The sequence below is a fragment of the Tiliqua scincoides genome, chromosome 2 (assembly GCF_035046505.1).
Source record: "Tiliqua scincoides isolate rTilSci1 chromosome 2, rTilSci1.hap2, whole genome shotgun sequence".
Taxonomy (NCBI): domain Eukaryota; kingdom Metazoa; phylum Chordata; class Lepidosauria; order Squamata; family Scincidae; genus Tiliqua; species Tiliqua scincoides.
In genome coordinates, this window is record NC_089822.1 from 236,336,261 (window position 1) to 236,342,260 (window position 6,000).

Below are 6,000 nucleotides of genomic sequence, written 5' to 3' on the forward strand. Positions count from 1 at the left end.
GTCACCTCCAGGGCTTCCCCAGGGCTCCCAATGCCTTGTAACACACTAAAAATGTCACAGTTCCACAGAGGAAACAGGAAGTGACATTTTTTTACCTCTAGGGCTTAGAGGACCTTCCAGAGGTGAGGGGAGAAGAGCTTGGCTCTGAATGGTGGAGGGGAGAAAGTGTTTGCCCATATCCACGGTTTCACTTTAACTACAAGGGGCTCTTGAATGGAACCCCTCCAGATATGGGGGCATGCCTGCAATAGTAATGTTAAACTTAAGAATAAAAGTTTATAAAGAGGCCCCTGGCACCTAACCTTAAGTAGGGGATCTTCTGTATAGACATTGCCTTTCCAGTAATGTCTTCTACTTTATCAGCATTACATTCAGTGTCCCAAGTTTAGTGTACCTTTTTGTACACCATGCTTGTACCTGACCAAGCAGTTTTAGAGGGCATAGGATAATGGAGAAAAGAGGACATACCTTCTCCTACAGACAGTACTTTCCTTTTTTAAAAAAAAAACTGATGTTGTCATATTGGTTGCTGAGGATACAGAGAGATGGCTTATTGGAATCCCTTCAACTTTTTCTAGCCCCGAACACAGCAGTAGATCCTTTCTCTCTTCCCTTCCATAAATGCTGATTACACTGTTCTGCACATAGAGAGAGCAGGATAATAATCACTGTTTTGAGTCTGGTTCATTTTCACATTCTTTAGATTAGATTTAGAGACCTTTATTGGCATCAACATTTTCACATTCAAATCTTCAGTTGCATATATATATTTGGCAATTCTTTGGACTGTGTCATCTGTGATACCTGTAAAAGGAAACCATTTTTAATGGAAAACTGCAATTGAAAGCAGAAATTTCTTGTTCTGTCTGCACAATGGCAGGTCTAGTTGATGTCTTGTTTTTGTTCCTATTTTTATGTAAGAAAAGGGTTTATTGGCATGTACATAGCCATCCAATGTTTACCAAACATTCACTTTTTAAAAATGTATATATCCAGAAACTCTCAAGTCTATTATGTTGTTCAAGCTGAGGTCAAAGAATCACTTATTTCATACATCTTCACATTGTATTAAACATCTTGCTCAAGAATATTGGATTGCCAAGGAGTAATGAGCCGTTGTGCTAGGGTTGGGACCATTACTTTGGATCTGATACACCAGTGTCTTGGATAAGAGGATTTAGCTGTTAAAAGGAACAGAAGTAAAATGGGAGGCATATCAGAAGAGGGGAACTAGCTATTTGAAAGATAGTACATCAAGGCCTGTATCAGTTACAACTCCTGAGTTTGCCTTCATTCGTCTCCCAAATTCCATGTCTTACATATTTTTCAAAGGAAAGCTCTGAAGAGATCACACATTTCTATCAGTGCCAATTAATTAAATGTTGTCCTTGGATATGGTGGGTTACAAAGGAACAACAGCTCCCCAAGGGCCATGTCAATGCTCCGTTTCTGCCAACTAGAAGGCTTAAAGAAGAGAACTGTTTTGTGTTTCCCCACTGCCATGGGATCAACTTGAAGAGCTGAGAACAAGGGTGGGTGAGGGAGAGGAGTCCTCTTATAATGCAAATAACTCCAAATGCAAGAGACACAATAACTGACACAGTGATTTACTTGTATAAACATTTTCACATATACCTAACGTCAGATTGATTCCTTCCCCCCCCCTTTAATAAAAAACTTTAATGAACGGTTTTGAGTGAAAGTCCCCTTTTAATTATTTCTCTGAGGATGGTGGTGGGGAAGGTAAGAGAAATTAGATAAAGGAATATGATAAAGGATATCCCAAATTTTGAGGTGGGGGGAAATATCCATCTTAACTACATTTAAATCTGACAAAACTCCTAATTTGACAAGTTAATGAAGAATGAAATTCTGTCAGAAATCCTCTGCTTCTTGAAACAGGCTTACATTATGCCTTGTGCCAATGTAGTAAATGACAGGGAATGGTTTAAATATGTGTGAACAATTATACTGAAGCCAAAATACACTAACAGAGCAGATGTCAAAGGCTGCAATTTGTTGGAAGAGGTGGAATCATTTTGCTAGACTCTACAGTGAAAGGATTTAGGACAGTTGTCACAGCTCATTGGTACAGCACGTACTTTATACAGTATGCAGAAGGTCCAAAATTCAATCCCAGGCACCTCCAGAGAGAAGAACTGGGTTGGGAAGTCCTCACAGACCCTACAGTTCTGTTGCCGCTCAGAACAGATGCTACTGATGGACCAATGGTCTGACTTGCTATCAAGTTGCTTCATATGTTCAAGCCACAAATGCAATAATGCTGAGGAAGCACTGAAGAAAACTTGTCTGTGGGTGCACTGTCTGAAGAAACAAGAAGGAGCGGGCATTTGCATTAGAAGCCAATGGGTAGAAGTGTTTGAAAACAGTGTTATTTTACTCAGAAGTAAGCCCGTTGTGCTCAGTAGGCTGTAATCCTATTTTGCCAGAAACAAACCCTCTACCATTGGGATACTGCACTTATCAATGGTGAAATGAACAAGGAGCATAGATAAATATTATTTTTGATGCTCTCCAACATGTTAAAGAGGAAACTGCTGTGTTTAATTTAAATTCTACCACAGATGCTTTAGCACAACGCTGGTCAAAGGTGAAATTACCCTCCCCCCCCAAAAAAAACCCCACCAATTTTTCTGAAACTTTTTTCCTGTAGAAAGTAGAGAGGCAAAAGGATTGTTCTGCACAGTTTCCAGAGTGTTAGGGTCACCCCATTTTATGCCCCCAGAGGACAAAATCACTTGTTTTAGGGAAACTGAAGCACTGGAGTTATTTGCAGGGTATCCTCCCCCCCCCCCCCCCGGCATTAAAAAATAAGAACTTTGGCATATTGTTTACAGCGTGGGACTAGACTTTGGAATATACTTGGGCAGGAGGTCTGGTCTAGAGGGTAGAGCCTCCATTTGCCTGAAGATAACATCCGAAGGTTGCCAGTTCGAGGCTCCGGCACCGTGCGACCTTGAAGCAGCTGACAAGCTGAGTCGAGCTATTCCATCTGCTCTGAGCATGGGAGGATGGAGGCCAGGATGTGTGGCCAGATCAAGAAAGTAACACCTGAATGTTGTGGTTCTTGTAAGATAGAACATTCTTTCAAATTGTAAAAATCCCTACGGGGATTTAATAAGTCTGCCTATGTAAACCGCCTTGAATAAAGTCTTGAATAAAGACCAAGAAAGGCAGTATATAAATACCTGTACTACTACTACTACTACTACTACTACTACTACTACTACTACTATTATTATTATTATTATTATTATTATTATTATTATTATTATTATTTTGCAGCCCTTCAGTTACAGCAACTGTGGAACACACTGATGCACTTTACAATCACAGGTCCAGGAAGGGGCTGGGTTTGGTAACAGTGGTGGCTGCCAAATCCAAAACCTTTTGCATAACCAAATTCTGAAGCCCAGGTCCACATGAACCTACCTGTACAAGCATTAGTGCAGGTCTGAGGACATCCCTCTGCACCTTACCAAATGTTCCCCTCCTTGCAGGACGCAGCGCATGTCAATTTGGCCCACCTGCATCAGCAGGGTTGAGGAGCATAGGATCGGGCTCTTTTATGCAATGTAATGTCTGGGATACAAATGTTGATGGAAAGATCTTAAAATGAGTTCCTAAATGTTAAAAAAATTAAAGTGATTCAGGGGGAAACTACATGTTGATTAAACTTGTAGTTTGGCCCTGCATGTGTATGTTTTAAAAATTAAATAGTCATTGGGGGGGGGGGGGATAGTATAATCAGAATTGAGAAAATTCCTAAGCAGTGATGTGGTTTTTTCCACTACAGAGATTCACCTTCTACCCCAATTTGTGCATCAGTGTAAATATGAAGGTCCCTCAAGAAGTACTACCTCTGCTTAAGAAAAGAAAGTTCTCAATAGGCAGATTGGAGTTTGGCTACACCGCTTCATTCACCATGTGGATTGTGTATTTCAGAATAGATGCCCATAGCTTGCATCCACCATGTGGATAGGCAGAGGGGAATTCATGGCTGACAAAATACGTTAATCCTTCAAGAATGGCAGTTAAGAGCAGAAAATGCTCTTATGTCTCTCAAGTGAGCAGTGGTCTGTATTCTTCCTGTAGAATGACACAACCGTCCTTCCTAAGCTGTTATGCCACAGACCAGCCAGTCAGTGGGATTTCATGGTTTACTGATGCCTAATTTCCTCTATCAACCCCTCCAAACTGTCTGCTTTCAATATCTGTGTCTGCGACATGTTATCTTTGATGGAGAGGGCTAGGAGAAATGGTTTCCGCTAGAGCTACTGTCAATAAAACTCCATAAATCAGCGAGCCAAGGCAGGCTGAAGGCAAAGACCAATGCAGGAACCATCCATCACCACTCAAGGAGCAGAGAACCAGTTTTAATGAAAGCTGATAGGGGGAAACTAGCGCTTGATGGTAATTTAGGATGGGCATGATGGATTTGTAGCACCAGGATTTAGTGTAATAAATCCCTCAGTTTATTTTTAATCAAATAGTGGTTATAGTTCATCATCATTCTGTTCCTTAAATTTACCATATCAGACATTGGACTGTTTTAAGGAACTGGGTGTTTAGAGTTCATTTACCATACTGACACTAAGTGTGCATAGCAAAAACTCATTCCAATTTAACCATTGCATTCCAATTTAACCTAGATAAACCCTATCCCTCCTCCCCAACATGTTATGACAAGCACACAATTGGCACTTGAGTGAAGCTGTTATTTAAGGTCACATAGCAACTGTTGGGGAATTGTCTGATCTGAATCAGGACCACGGCAGGGGGGGAGGGCTTTAACCCACATTTTTGCTTTACTGCCTTTCCATTTCCTCCCTATCTTCTATTTTTTGCCTCCCACATTGTTGAACTGGAGCTGGGAAGCTCCTCTAAGCAAGGGTACTTTGAAGAATTTTAGCAGTCTACTGGTTTGTGTAAGCATTTGATTTTTTTTTAATTTTTGTTTTTAATAAATTGATTAATGAATGTGGGAAGTGCAGGACTCCATTTAAAAGCACCATATTTAACATAAGAACATAAGAACAGCCCCACTGGATCAGGCCATAGGCCCATCTAGTCCAGCTTCCTGTATCTCACAGCGGCCCACCAAATGCCCCAGGGAGCACACCAGATAACAAGAGACCTCATCCTGGTGCCCTCCCTTGCATCTGGCATTCTGACATTTAAAAGTTCTCTCAGTGGTGCCTGGGCTGTGTGGCTCATTCACATATTCAAATAATCACTCAGTGTTTCAGACAGCAAGTGACCAGCACTAAAACATACATAGGACTGAGAAAAGGGTCCCCGAGAAACCTTTTTATCCTTTAGCAACTGCTTGTGCTGTTCTGTTAGCAGAGCTGAAGGAATTAAGAACTTTCATACATAGCAAAACCGACTTTATTGGGAACTTAATTTGAACCTAGAGAGAACTTCAGTCATTGTCAATGGCGTAGCTACAGGAGGGGTGGCGCGCTAAGTACTGCAGGCGCCACAATGCGCCATGGAAGAGGTCACTCACACTCACTGTCAGAGCCATTTCGGAGTAACGACAACATGTAGGTGTGCCTGTGCATTGCTGTCACTGCCTGGAATGGCTCCAATGGCAAGTGGGAGGGGTTGCTTACATGGCGTGTTGTGGCTCCTGCAGTACTTACCACACTGTCCCTCCCTTAGCTACGCCACTTTTCATTGCTATCCACAGGCAGAAACAAGAAGATGGAAAAAGAAGTCAAGCAAGAGGTCTAGAAACAGCAGGAGAGAGCAAGACACAAGCCTTTACAAACTCCCTCTACTGGTGGAAGCCAATGCTAACATAATTTCTGAATATATTCACTGGGTGGTACTGCTTACATGCAGTCACTTCTCCAACTTGTTCCCCCTTGAGAATGGCCACCTCATGCGTTGAGAATTGAGGCTCTTTACATCCAATGGGGGATCCTCAAGTAGAAAAACACTTTGGATCCCATCTCTGCCAATGGCTTGCCT